The sequence below is a fragment of the Camelus dromedarius genome, chromosome X (assembly GCF_036321535.1).
Source record: "Camelus dromedarius isolate mCamDro1 chromosome X, mCamDro1.pat, whole genome shotgun sequence".
NCBI lineage: Eukaryota > Metazoa > Chordata > Mammalia > Artiodactyla > Camelidae > Camelus > Camelus dromedarius.
This window is the reverse complement of record NC_087472.1, coordinates 58,297,754-58,312,530: the sequence shown is the minus strand read 5'-3', so window position 1 is coordinate 58,312,530 and position 14,777 is coordinate 58,297,754. Positions and strand designations below refer to the sequence as shown.

The 14,777-nt window shown below is 35.0% G+C and overlaps 1 long non-coding RNA gene across 1 annotated transcript in view; it reads left to right on the top strand.

Moving 5' to 3' along the window:
- Nucleotides 1-3,795: 3,795 nt before the first annotated feature.
- LOC116150928 (uncharacterized) overlaps nt 3,796-14,777 on the top strand; it is a 74,841-nt gene continuing 63,859 nt past the window's right edge. Inside the window, exon 1 of the long non-coding RNA XR_004134766.2 lies at nt 3,796-3,994. This is a non-coding gene — a long non-coding RNA (uncharacterized LOC116150928). The remainder of the gene's footprint in view (nt 3,995-14,777) is intronic.

Sequence of the window (14,777 nt, the reverse complement as noted above, 5' to 3'; positions counted from 1 at the left end):
GGGCAAAGTATTTGAATACATATTTCTCCAAAGAAGATATACAAATGACCAATAAGCATATAGAAAGATGTTCTGCATCATTAGCCATCAACAAAATGCAAATCAAAACCACCATGGGCTATCACCTCACACCAGTCAGAATGGCTACTGCCAAAAAGACAACAAATAAATGTTGGAGAAGGATATGGAGAAAATGGAACCCTAATACAGTGTTAGTGGGTGTGTAAATTGATGCAGCCACTATGGAAAACAGTATGGAGGTTACTCAAAAAATAAAAAATAGAACTACTATATGATCCAGCAATTCCACTCCTGGTTATTTATCCAAAGAAAATGAAAACACTAATTTAAAAAGATATATGCACCCCAATGTTCATAGCAGCATTATTTACAATAGCCAAGATGTGGAAGCAACATAAATGTCCATCAACAGATGAATGGATAAAGAAGATGTGGTATATATTTACAATGGAATATTACTCAGCCATAAAAAAGAAATGAAATCTTGCTGTTTGTGACAACGTGGGTGAACTTGGAGGGTATTATGCTTAGTGAAATAAGTCAGAGAGAAAGACAAATACTGTATGTTTTCACTTATACATGGAATGTAAAAAAGAAAACAAATGAACAAATATAATAAAACAGAAACAAACTCACAGATACAGAGAATAGACTGGTGGTTGCCAGAAGGGAGAGGGGTGGGGGAGGGCAAAATGGGTGAGAGGGATTAGGAGGTACAGACTATTAGGTTTAAAATAGATATGTTATAAGGATGTAATGTATAGCACAGGAAATATAGCCAATATTTTATAATAACTACATGGAGAACAATCTAAAAATATTGAATTACTATGTTGTACATCTGAAACTAATGTAATATTTTAAGTCAACTATACTTCAATTAAAAAATTTTAAAACTTTAAAAAGAGCTTCAGGAAAGGTCAACTTCACTCATACTGTAAATAGTGTAACTTTTACATGTCTCATGGTATACCTCCCTTTTAATATGCCCTCATTGGTTTGCAATATATTCATAGATTTCTTTTTGTTGTTGTTCTTCCCATTTGCTACATCACTTAATACAGCCTTGCAAAATGTATGACTTCATAAATCATTTCAGGTGTTGAAATGTATGTATTAAATACTTTTTATCTCCTTGAGTCCCCTAATAAAAAATATTATTCAACCTTCATGTTTTATTTTTCCCCAGTAGTCTGTAAATTCCCTGAGGCTGAGAATCATGGTAGATTCATCCCCATATTCTCTTCCCACATCCAAGCCTCACTTTTATTCCCACCTTGTACCTAGTACAGTGCCTGATACAAAAATACTGCTTATAATTCTTTAGAACTCCTCTTATTTTCCCCTCCCCAACTTGAATCCAATCTCCTTGAGCACCAATACTGTTTTGCATTCCTATTTGTGCTCTCTCCCACTCTCTTGTGTAGCCCTATTCTTTAGGTGTAAGTTCTTTATGAATGAATACATTCTGTTACATATGTTCTCCCATTTGCCACATCAAGTTGTATTTTTTCTCAACTCATGTTTTAAATGAATGCATTCAAATCAAATGTGGAGTCTAAGTTTGTACACATCAATTATTTTAACTGTCATTTATAGGTTCATTACTAATTTATTTCTCTTAGATTATGAATGATAAAGTAACAAATTATTGTCCCAGAAGTCTGTGCAATTATCTTTGTAAACTCTCCAATTGAGAGCCCTTTGTAAGTAAGTGCCTGCTAAATACGGCTAGATGATGGTGAAATCCCAACTCTTTTGTCTATTTGGATTTTATATCCTTGCAGGAGACATTTTTCTTACTTTTGGAATAATTACCTATGAAAGAGGAAAATTGGGCTCTCATAGAGAAGAGAACAGGTGCTGACTGCACCAGTAGAGCCCAAGAAGCTAAGAGGATCAGCCTTGAAAGAGCAAATATTATAGCCTGGCCACCAAACTCTGGTGTTTTCTGGAGGCATTTTTATTGGGTTGGAATCAAGATAGACTGGGGAAAATGTGAATGGGTGGAAGCAGGGGTATTAAATTTCAAATTTGGCTGCAAATTAACACAGCTTTTCTGCCCCTAGGTCCCTGGGTCCAACACCTTTCAATTTGAAATACCACTAAATAAAACCAGTGCATCAGGTCCCCCCACCCCAAAATTGACTAGCAGCTTCACAAGCCTATTGTTCTACTAGTGCTTCCTGCTGATTTTTATTTATATGTATTTCTTTAAAATTCAAATGGTCATTTGTTCCAGACAGAAAATGTTCTGAGAGTCGTCAAAGCAAAACTGTAATAGGTTTCACTCATTTTTTCCCACCTTTCTATTTATCATTAAATCACTGCAGAGAGATGCGGTGTATTTAGCTTGAAATAAATACATTTTGTAGTACAATCAAGAGGTAGGCTACTTGATGGGAGAAGATGATTGAAGTCACAGATCCCTTGTAATACTCAGAACTGATCCTCCATTTACACTAGGTTGTCTGCTGGACTCCCTTCTTTCTTAGGGTGAATTCTTTCTCAAGAGTTCAGCAGTTCCTCCTGCAATTGATTTCTAGTGTCTACCCTACCAAACAGTTTCCAAATTGCGCTCAGACATGTCTAAACCCCAGGAAATGACACACTTTAAGCTTAAGCTAAACTCTTTTCACCTCACTTCACACATTACTAACACCACAGACTGGCTCTATGCAGTATTTTACATAAGAATGGCCACACATTAAGGCCTAGATGTTTATAGAATTCTCTACTATTACCTTCTATTTGAGTGTGACAATATCAATGTAAAGAAAGAAAAAGTAATGATGTAAATGAATAAAGTAGGAGGTGTTGTATGTTGGGTTCTTAGAAAGCTATAGATAGATAACATTAGAATGTAGAAACTATTTCCTTGGAAAGGAATTAAGACCTCTAAATTGTCTTTTCTTTATCTGTGCAGCACAAATCTTCCTTCACTAACCTTCCACACCATTCACACCTAATGCTGCACAAACAAGTTTCAGCCTCGGTTTTTAAAAATGTTTTTGGGGCTGGCGTCCAGCTAGTGTATTTTCCCTCATGGTGAGGGACCAAAAAAGATAAACGTTTTGATAAATACAGAGATTTCTTAGAGAAGTCAGGACTTGAGCTAAGCCTAAAAATTAAAGACGGATTTCTGGGCTGGAGCATAGCATCCCAACCGCTTTTTAAAGGCACTTTGTTACAGAATTAAACAAAGAAGCATGTTTTGAATCCAGTTTTGTCACTGACTTACTGTATGAATTTAGGCCTAAACCCTTCCCATCTCTGTCTTCAGTTTTCCCATTTTTTCAATTATTTGGTTAAAGTAGACCGTGATCTACAGGAGCACGGAGCTCAGCGGAGTGAAAAGAATTAGGTTTTGTCCACTCTAACACTTACTAGTTGTTGCAGCTTTTGGAAAATTGGTTCGTCTTTCTGAGCCTTAGTTTCCTCACCTATAAAATAGGGAAAAGTCAGTCCTCAGCTCACCTTATAATTTGGTAAAATAACGGAATGATAGGTTTGGCTTCTTTAAAATGCCATGCACGTGTGAGGTAAATGAAAGTTGAACAGAACGAGAGGTATCTAGAAACGTGGAAAGAAAGGAGTCGGGGCAAAGGCAAAAGAAATCTGGGATGGAAAAAAAAAGAAATGAAGGGAAAGAAAACGAGGGAATCTCAACGAAACTGACAAAGGCTGCAAAAGGAAGTGCAACTGGTCAGGAACACGGGGGAGGGGCCGTAGGGCGGCTGGGTTACGTTGCCGGGGGGAGCCATTTGGGGAGTGCACGGCGGCTGGGCGAGGGGCCTATTTGGCTGTGACGCTCAGCCCAGGTTTCTATCGTCCTATCCCCGAGGGTTTATCTGAGACCTAAAATGGCGGCGTTTGCATAGGGTGCAAATACTGCAGGCATACGAGATGTGGAAAGGCGGCCAAAGGACGAATCTTCTAAGGAAAGTCCAGGAACTCCAATATTTGTGTTGTGGTGAGTGCTGAGCCTCACATCGGCTAGAAAAGTGACCATTAGCAAGGCTACACTCTTCGGCATCGCTGGCCTGCCTGAGTGGGGGAGGAGCCGGCCTGCATTTCATTTTTCTCGCTCGCTTCTCTTCAAAATATCGGAGAATAATTTCTCTCTCCTTAATCACCTTTCTGCCACGGATGAGGCTAGGTGGTTACAGAAACTAGCTCCTAGGAGGGATTCTGGGTCGTTTTCCTCTCTTTTCTTTATTTGTTTAAGTGGGTTTTTATTGACACCACGCCGCTTTAAAATGAGACTCTATCTCACTGGAGCGCTTTCAGGAATTGCCTAACCTGTTGGGCCTACCCGTCCTTAATTCCTTCGTGTGCCTTTCGTGTGCAAAAGACGCCTATGAAATAAGGAAACTTTTCGTAGTTTTGATAAGCTGGTCAGTTTGTAACATATTCTTTGTGGGCTAGATTAAAAAAAATTTTTTTTTTCTTCTGTGTCCTTTATATATACCCCAAATGAGGGCTTTATAATACTTACTGTGTGTTCTGGAAGCATCTCAGAGGTAGAAGGGTGTGTGTGTGTGTGTGTGTGTGTATATGTGTTTGTGTGTAGTTAATATTTGTGGATTGTTAGTTTGATTACTCAGTAAGAAAAAAGCTAAATTTCTCGTGTTCAGATCTCTTGGTGAAAATAAATTTATGTTAAACGTAATGTCATAACACATTTACAATATGGGGAAGACAGCAAAAATTAATTTTATCTGTTAAATGCTTATGGAGTTAAAAGAAATTTCACTCGAGAATTGCCCATATCTCACTTATACGTTGCTGGAGAGAGTATGAATTGCTGCACCCTATTGAAAAAATAATCTGACAATATGTAGGGAAATAAAAAATACAGATATCGCTTGACTAAATATTGGAACCTAATAGTCTGACTTATAAGAATCTATCCTACAGAAATAAAAGTACTGGTGTATAAGAACACATGAACAAGGATGCCTTAACAACTTTGTTTTTATGACAAGTGAAACAACCTGTATATCAATAGGAGGATGTTTGAAAAAATTGTGGGACATTCGTATTATGAAATATTTTGCAGCTGTAAACAGATTTACCTTTTTACACTCTTGATCTAGTGAATGCTATAATGGATTGTTATGTGAGGAAAGTAAGTTGCAGAATACTCTGTCTAGTATGATCTAGTGTTTTTGGTGGTGGTACTGAGGGTGATGAAGGAATGTTAAATTAACTTTCTTTTCTTTATCTTTTTTGGAGGGCTTTCTATATATGTTATGAAATACTTAAGACATATTCAGACATAGAAGGAATAATACAACGGACCTCTGTTCTCATGAACCAAACATAAAAAAATTAAACACTACCATTATAGTTGAAGTTCTCTGTACCCATCCCTGTTTACATTTCTCTTCCCTCATCCCCAGAGGAAACCATTATTTTAAAGTGATTCTTTTTCCCATGCATTTCTTAAACTTTTGTGACATATAAACTTTTCCTAGCATGGATTAATTTTTTAATACATTTTGAAGAGAAATTTTTAAAAGTCAATAAAATAGATGAATTTTTTAAGTGCATGTTATCTGGGTTACAGTAACAGGGGCCAATTGAAATTTCTAAATTGAGGGCAGAATCTAACTTAAAGAAAAAAACAGGAAACAAGTGCTGGCAAGGAAGTAGAGAAATTGAAACTAATTCATTGCAGCTGTAATATAAAATGGTGCAGCCACTGTGGAAAACAGTTTGGCAATTTTTCTATAAGTAAAACAGAATTACCATTCTTCCTTGACAACACTTGTTATCGCCGGTTTTTTTTTTTTTTTAATTTTAAAATTACAACCATCCTAGTGTATTTGAAGTGGTATGTCACTGTGGTTTAGATTTGTATTTCCCTAATGACTAATGATTTGGGGCATCTTCATGTACTTGTTGGCTATTTGTAGATTTTCTTTGTAGAGATTTCTATTCAAGTCCTTTGCCCATTTTTAAAATTTGGGTATTTGTCTTTTTGTTGCTGAGTGTAAATTCTTTATATATTCTGAATTGTAGACTGATCATATATGATTTATAATTTTTTTCCCATTCTGTATATTTTTACACTTTATTGGTAATGTCCTTCAGTGTACCAATTTTTAAAGTCTGAAGTCCACTTTATCTATTTTTCTCTTGTTTCCTTCTGTTAAATCTAAGAATTCTTTGCCAAATTCAAGGTCATGAAGATTCATCCCTATGTATTCTTCTAAGTGTTCTGTAGTGTTAGCTCTTATGTTTATGTCATAGATCCATTTTGAGTTGATTTTTGTATATGATGTGAGTTCCAATTTCATTCTTTTACATGTGCATAGCCAGTTGTCCCAGCACCGTATGTTGAAGAGACTTCATTCCCCACTGAATGATCTTGGCACCTTTGTTGAAATAATTGGCCATAGATGTATGGCCTTTCAAATTTATTCCATTTCTCTGTGTGTCTATCCTTATTCCAATACCACATTGTTTTGATTACTTTAGATTATATTACTTTTAAAAAATTGGAAAGTGTCAGTCCTCCAACTTTATTCTTTTTCAAGATTGTTTCGGCTATTCAAGGCCCCTTGCTCTTCCATATGAATTTTAGGATCAGCCTGTCCATTTCTTTTTAAATCAATAGGAAAAAATAAGAGTTACAAACCAAAAATACAATAATACTGGCTTTTATACTTACTTGTGTAGTTACCTTTACCCATGTTCTTTATTTCTTCATATACATTTTAGTTACTGTCTGTTATCCTTCAATTTTAGCCTGAAGAACTCCCTTTGGTAATTCTTCTAGGGCACGTCTTTTAGCAGTGAACTCCCTCACTGCTTTTTTTTTTTTTTTAACCTGGGAATGGCTTAATTTCTCCTTTAAGTTGGTTCTCTTTTGACAGATTGAAATGTAATTCACATACCATACAATTCACACATTTAAAGTGTACAATTCAGTAGTTTTTAGTATGTGTGCAGCCATCACCACAGTCAATTTAGAACATTTTCATTACTCCAAGAAGTCCATATGCTTTAGCCATAAACACCTACCCAAACCCCTAGGGTTGCCCAGCCCTAGGCAACCACTAACCTACTTTTTATCTCTATAGATTTCCCAGTTTTGAACATTTTATATGAGTAGAATCATATAATATATGGTCTTTTGTGACTGACTTCTTTCACTTAGCATAATACTTCAAAGCTCATCCATATTGTAGCATGTTATCAGTACTTCATCCCATTTATGGTTGAATAATGTTCCATACACAGTATGGATATACTACATTTTGTTTATTCATTCATCCATCTATGGACATTTGGGTTATTTACACCTTTAGGCTACTAAGAATTATTCTGCTCAAACATTCATATACAAATTTCTGTGTAGACATATGTTTTCATTTCTGTAGGTGTACGCTTACGAGTATTATTGCCGGGTCATATGGTAACTCTGTGTTTAATTGTTTAAGATACTGCCAAATTTTCCCAAAGTGGCTGCACCATTTTACGCTCATACCAGCAGTGTATGAGGGCTCTAACTTGTCTACATTCTCACGAACACTTGTCATTATCTGACTTTATCCAATTCTGGCCATCCTAGAGGGTGTAAAGTGGTATCTCATTGTAGCCTCCTTTCCCACAAGGTTAGTTCCCTGATGTTGCTACTTAGGGAGGTGCAATTTGAATATATCCACAATCACCCTGGGATGACAGTGGTTTTGTTAGGCCTGACTTTCTCTGACCACACCCAGCAGCCAAGCTTCACTTACTGTGACCTGATTGTTTAATTGTTTTCCATAATGCCCCAGGGCATAAACTACTCTAAAAACAAATCCAAGCAAATTGTGGGTCTTTTGAAGGAATAGTTTCTGAGATTAGTGATTGATATTTGTTCCAACCCCAGGAGGGCTCCTCCCAGTTGCCTTATTCCCCAATTTTCTCCGCAAACTAGCTACCCCACAGTTTAGCCTATATTTTGAATGTCTCCCAGCTGCCTTTCATTACTACCTCACTGTTTTTTTTGTTTTGTTTTGTTTTGTTTTTTGTTTTTCAGGACTCCTCTAAGCTTGACTTTCTCCATGGTCTTGCAAATGAAGTCAGTTCCTTTGGGAAGAGAATAGGAGCTATCTGTTTTAATTTCTGCTTCTTCCCTTAAGCATAAGTTCTGAGTCTGGTCTCTGAGAGATGGGGGTAGGGCCAATGGCAAATTTCTCTCTGAGTGGTAATTCTGCTCTATCAGCTGAGTGCTTAGTGGAAGGGCGGGTACAACCAGAGGTCCTCTCAGTTTGCCTCTCTCTGCTCACAACCCAGGGCAGGGGTGTTCAGGGCCCCAGTCTTCTCCATGTACCACACCCAATTAAAGTCTGCCTTCCACAGTGGAGGCTCGGTGGCAAAAGGGAACCCCTACCTCTAAAATGCACATGCCCAGGACTCAGCCTTAGCATCAGGCAGCTGGTGGCTGGATGAAAAACTCCAATGCCCTGTTCCCCCAGGGAAAAAAGCCCTCTAAATGGGACTTGGTGGGGAGAGGGAGCCCTGTGTTCTTGACTTCAGGAGTCTTGAGTAGAGTCTCCCTGTCCTTGAGCTAGTATGGGAGAGGGAGAGAGTAGTCTTTGGTCAAATACCACACCATTCTTAGTGAATTTTAAAAGATGTTTTTGAATAGATGCTTCTTCTTTTGTTGTTTGTCCTTAGAACCCTTTCCAGAGGCTTTAGATTTTTTTTAAGTGGTTTTCATCAGTTTCATAACAGTGTGGGGAGTAGGACACTTGAGCTCCCCGCAATGTTATGCCATAAGTTGGTCTTTTTCCTTTCTTTTTCTTTTTTAAAAAATATTTTTATTGAAGTATAGTCAGTTTACAATGTTGTGTTGATTTCTGGTGTACAGCACAATGCTTCAGTCATATAGGAACATACACATATTCATTTTTCATATTCTCTTTCACCATAAGTTACTATAAGATATTGAATATAGTTCCTTGTGCTATGCAGTATAAACTTGTTGGTCTTTTTCCTTTCTTTTTGAAAGATAGTTTTGTCAGAAATAGATTTGTTGATTCAGTTTTTTTTTCCCCGATACATAAAATATGTCATTCCACTGCCTTCTGGCCTCCTTGGTTTCTGATGATGAGTTACTTCTCTTTTCTTACTTTTAAAGATTCTCTCTTTTTCTTGGGTTTCAACAGTTTGGCTATACTACAGCTCAGTGTGAATCTCTTTGAGTTTATTCTGTTTGAGGCTCATTGAATTTCTTAAGCTATGTAGATTGGCCATTGTTTCTTCAAATATTCTTGATGTCCCTTTCTCTCCTTTTGTTTCTTATGGCCCTCTCATTTTGTGTGTTAGTATGCTTGATGCTGTCTATAGGTCTCTTAGGTTCTTTTCTGATTTCTCCCACCCTCCACCCCTGCCCCTGGAAACCACTGATCTGTTCTCTGTACCTATGTTTTTTTTTTTTTTTTTTGAAGATTCCACATGTAAGAGAGATCATACAGTATTTGTCTTTCTCTGTCTGATGTATTTCATTTAGCATAATACCCTCAAGGTCCATCCATGTTGTCACAAATGGCCAGATTTCATTCTTTTTTATGGCCGAATAATATTTCATTGTATTTGTGTATTATACATATAGATACATACACTATATATATATTTTTTATATATATAATAACATTATTTTTTATCCATTAATCTATTGGTGGATATTTAAGTTGTTTCTATGTCTTGGCTATTGTAAATAATGCAGCAGTGAACATGAGAGTGCTTATATCTTTTTGAGTTAGTGTTTTTGTTTTCTTTGGATAAATACCCAGAAGTGAACTTGCCGGATCATGTGGTAGTTCTATTTTTAATGTTTAGAGGAGCGTCCATATTGTTTTCCATAGTGGCTGCACCAGTTTACATTCCTACCAGCAGTACACAAGAGTTCCCAATTCTCCACATCCTCACCAACACTTAACTTCTTGTCTTTTTGATAATAGTCATTTTAACAGGTGTGAAGTGATATCTCATTGTGATTTTGATTTGCATTTCTGCCATGATTAATGCTGTTGAGCATCTTTTCATGTACCTGTTGGCTGTCTGTATGTCTTCTTTGGAATAATGTTATTTGGCTTTTCTGCTCATTTTTAATTGGACTGTATCTTATGCCAGAAATTTTAAACTCCCAATATGTTGCAAAAGATTTGGAAGTTAGCAAAAGTTTTATTTTAAAAAGTAAATAAAGCAGATTTAAAAAATAATGTCAGGCTGGTCAAGATCTGGAAAACATGAGGAGAAAAATCTGTCATTTGAAGCTGACTCTGAAATAACAGATGACAGAATTAATGGTTTGAGGACTTTAAAACAAGAGGAAAGACTGAAAATGTTATAAAGTATGAAAAATTAAAAAAAAGATTTCACCTTCTGAGAATGAAAAGTATCATTGTTTTTTAAATTTAAGTTCTTTAGGGAGTTTCCTGTCATCTTTCTGTCATTGATTTCTAGTTGAATTATATTGTGGTTTGAGAAGATACCTTGTATACTTTCAAATTTTTTAATGTATGTTAGACTTTGCTTTAGGTGAATGTTCCAAATATATTTTCAAAGAGTATGAATTTTGTTGTTGCATGGAGTGTTGTATAACCACTGAAAAGATTTCCTTTGTTGATGATCTTCTTCTTATGCCCTTGCTTATTTTCTTCCTGTTAATTCTGTCTAGTACTGACAGAGAAGCATTGAAGTCTTTAAGTATACTTGTCAATTTGTCTATTTCTTATTTTGTCAGTTTTTGTTTCACATATTATGAAGCTCTGTTTGGTGCTAAATACTTTTAGCATTGTTGTGGCTCCTTGTTGAATAGACCCTTTTATCATTATATAATATCCTCTTAAGTATGCCTGGTGAGTTTCTTTGCTCTGAAATCTGTTTTTGTCCTTAATGAATATAGCCAGCTCTGTTGTTGGGTTGTTATTTGCGTGGTGTATATCTTCTTATTTCTTTACTTTTAATCTGCCTATATCAATATATTTGAAGTTTATTTCTTATAGACAAGATATTGTTGTGTCATTGTTAAGGGTGTTTTTTGTCTTTGTTTTTGGTTATTTTGACAATTTCTGTGTTTGAGCTTTGGTGCTTAGGCCAGTAACATTTAATGTAAATATTGCTATGTTTGGATTTAGGTTTACTACTTTGTTTTCTGTTTGTTCTTTTTTTGTTCCTCTTTCCTTTCCTTTCCTTTCCTTTCTGCCTTCTTTTGGGTTATTTGAACACTTTTTAGTTTTCATTTTGATTGTATTGTTATTTTTGACTATATCTTTTATATAACCTCTTTTAGTGTTTGCTTTAGGCAATTATACAATACAGACTTAAGTTTTCACTGTATTTTTCCATGTAACTTGGAATTTAGAAACATTAACATCCTTCAGGTCCCCTAACTCTCTTTTATATTATAATTGTCATATATTGTATTGGCATACTTTGAAAAATCTATCAAAATATTTATGTCTTTTGTTTTCAACCCTCAAACAGTTTTAAAGAATTCGAGAGAGATAACCTATTGTATTATCCAAATAAATATTTCTGTTGTTTCATTCCTGATTATTCAGGTTTCCTTCTAGTATTTTCCTTCTACATGAAGAACTTCTTTTAGCAATTTTTAAAGGGAAGACCTCATGGACTACATACATTTAGTTTTCCATCATCTGAGAATGTCTTTATTTTTCTTTTATTTCTGCAAGTAATTTTTCTGGATAGATTATTTTGGGTTGACAATCCTTTCTTTCAGCCATTTAAACATGTGTGCTTCTTTCTTTGTCTTCTGTTATTTCTGATGGGAAGTTAGTTATTTGAATCATTATTTTTTTATGTGGTAATGTTTCATTTTTCTCTTACTGCTGTATTTTCTTTGGATTCAGTTTTTTTGCAATTTTATTATGTAACTGGCTGTGGATTTCTTTGTGTTTATCCTTTCTGAAGTTTTCTTAGTGTCTGGAATCTGTAGGTCTGTGTCTATTGGCCAAAGTTAAGAAGTTTTCAGGCACTAAATTTTTCAAATATTTTAGTTCCCCACTTTTCCTTTTTTCTTTCTGTTGTTGTCTTATAGTTTCTGAACCTTTGTACATTTATGTTCAGTAGATTCTCTCTTAATTAGTATTGGATAGTTTCTACTTACCTCTTTATTTGCCATCTCCATGGTGCTGTTGAATCTTTCCATTTATTTTTAAATTTTAGTTATTTAGTATTTTCACTTTAAATTTTCCACTTGTTTTTCTTTATTTCATATTTATTGACGAGATTTTCTATTTCAGTATTTGTTGCAAGAATGTGAATGTTTGAGCATGTTTATAATAGTGTTTTGCAGTCTTTATAAGATATGTCATCTTGTTGGCATTTTTCATGATTTAATCCATGTTAGGCAATCTTGGCAATAATGCCACAGAACTAATGTTGCGCCATTCCCTCTGCATCATATATACATGATATCAGTTTTTCTTAATACATGGATGTTAATTTTCGATCTCTTGGTTAAAGTGTACCAGGGTTTTCCACTGTAAAGTTACCGCTTTTCTCTTTCAGCTTTATATTTATCTTGTGGAGATATACTTTGAGATTATGCAAATACCATTTTTTGGCAGGTGTGTGTGTGTATGTTCATTGGAAAACAGTATGCAGATTCCTTAGAAACTGAAAATAGACTTACCCTGTGATCCAGCAATCCCACTCCTGGGCATATATCCAGAGGAAACTATAATTTGAAAAGATACATGCACCCCAGTGTTCAACAGTAGCACTATTTACAATAGCCAAGACATGGAAACAACCCAAATGCGCATCAACAGATGGCTGGATAAGAAGATGCGGTATATATGTACAATGGAAGATTACTCAGCCATGAAAGAATGAGATATTGCCATTTGCAACAACATGGATGGACCTAGAGATTATCATACTAAGTCAGATAGAAAAAGACAAATATAATGTGGTATCACTTATATGTGGAATCTGAAAAAAATGATACAAATTTTATTTACAAACCAAAAACAGACTCAGACATAGAAAACAAATTATAGTTATCAAAGGGGAAAGGGCAGGGAGGGATAAATTTGGAGTTGGGGATTAACAGACATATATTACTGTATATAAAATAGATAAACAACAGGAACCTACTGTATAGCACAGGGAACTATATTCAATTTCTTGTAATAACATATAATGGAAAAGAATCTAAAAAAAATACATATACATATAACTGAATCACTTAGCTGTACACCTGAAACTAACATTGTAAATCAACTACACTTCAATTAAAAAAAAGGATTTCTGTTCTGTTTTTATAAACAGCATATCTGTTTTATGTTCAATTTATCCATTTGGTTTACAGTTAAGTTTGTTATTCTTTGCTTTCCATTTTGAAATGCCCGTTTACTTGCTGGTTATGTTGAAATACGTGTTTATGTTTTGGTTATATGAAACAGTACTATGGTTCCCAGTGTTAGACCTATATAAAAAGGTTTACAAAGAGAATTGTACTCCTTTCCTCATTTCTAATACCCTTTTCCCATTTCCTGGTCCTTACTACCCCATTCCCAACCACCTCCTGTAGGTAACCAGCCTTAAGTAGTTTCTGCTTTATCCTTCTGATATTTCCTTTGCACAAATAAATTGATACATGTGTATTTTTGTATATCCTATTTTCTGCTTGCATGAAAGGTTGCATGCTATAGCTATTCTTTTGGAATTTGGTTTTCTTTTTTAACTGCTGCATTGTGCTTCATTGTTTGGATGGGCTGTAGTTTATTTAACTAATCTCTTGTGTATGGGCCTTTAGAGTCTAGTGTTTTCTAATTGCAAACAAGGCTACAATGAATAAATCTATGTATATAAAGTTTTGTATTCTTGAAGATGTATCTACAGGATGGATTCTCTTATAAGAGTTACTAGTTGCTTTTGCTGTTTTAAGTATTGCCAAATATCCCTCCAGAATGATTGTACAGTTTACATTTGATTGTACTGTTTGCATTTGCACCAGCCATGTGTGAGTGCTTGTGTCATCACAGCTTCACCAACTGAATGTTTTTCTTATGTATAGTATATACATATATGTGCATATGTGTACGTATTTGTTTTAAGCAAATGTATAAACATGTTGTTTATATTTTTTGTGTTTAACAATAAAACATGGTCATAAGTGCATATACTATGCATACATAATGCATTAGGTGCACATATATCCACATATTTGCAATGGCTTCTTTTTCTTTATGTGTATTTACCACATTTTAAATGAGCCTCTCTTGATGAAACTTTTTTCAGTTTTTGCATTATCACATACAGTAGTGTGATTATTTTGGGGTAATCGTAAGTTCACATATAGTTATAAGAAATAATACAGAGAGAGCCCATGTATTGTTTACCCAGTTCTCCCCAATGGTAACATTTTGCAAAACTTGAGGAAATATACCAAGGACATTGACATTGTTGATACAATCCACTGATCTTACTCAGATTTCCCAATTTTCATATTTTTAAAATATTGCCAATCTGGTGAGGAATGACATCTTGGTGTTTTTAAAATTTACACTTTTAAAAATTTTGAGTGAGTTTGAACATTTTCTCATATTTAAGTATCATTTTTATAGGTTTTTGTTTTGTTTGTTTGTTTGTTTGTTTGTTTGCTAGTAGCTACTTCTTTTCCCATTTATCTATTGGATTTTTGGTAATTTTTTCCTGCAATTAAAAAAAATTATTTCTATGTTTAAAGGGATGTAGCCCTATGTGGAGGTAAATTGCAAATA